Below are 496 nucleotides of genomic sequence, written 5' to 3'. Positions count from 1 at the left end.
CCCCAGTGAGATGGATTGGCAAAGTGCCAGCATCAATGGGCTGAAGCATGGCAACAATAGTGAGATTGGACCAGAATCAAGTAGTGTTTCGTTCTGCTGTGCATAAGGTCGCTGTGAGTCGTTACTGACTCGATAGCACCTAAGAACAACAACAACAGTTTACGTTAGAGTTTACAGTTCTAGTAGAGTTATATAGTCCTGTGTTACCTAAGGGAACATTGTGGCTCTGTAGTATAAGCAATCAAATTTGAAACATGTCGGTGCTTCAAACCCACCAGCCACTTAGAAGGAGAAAGTTGAGGCTTTCTGCGCCCTCAAAGATTTACAATCTCAACAATCCTCTAAAGGGGTGCTGTAAGTTGGAACTGACTCTAAGGAAGTTCACAACAAAATGCTACCCAAGCTAATTCTAACCTTAAACTAAATGACTCTCTCTCCAAGTTTCAAGAACAAATATTTATTCTGGTAGATTTGTATCACAGCTCAAATTGAAGTC

This window comes from Chrysochloris asiatica, unplaced genomic scaffold, assembly GCF_000296735.1.
Source record: "Chrysochloris asiatica unplaced genomic scaffold, ChrAsi1.0 scaffold00032, whole genome shotgun sequence".
Taxonomy (NCBI): Eukaryota; Metazoa; Chordata; class Mammalia; order Afrosoricida; family Chrysochloridae; genus Chrysochloris; species Chrysochloris asiatica.
The sequence above is the reverse complement of the archived record's forward strand: the minus strand, read 5'-3'. Positions refer to the sequence as shown.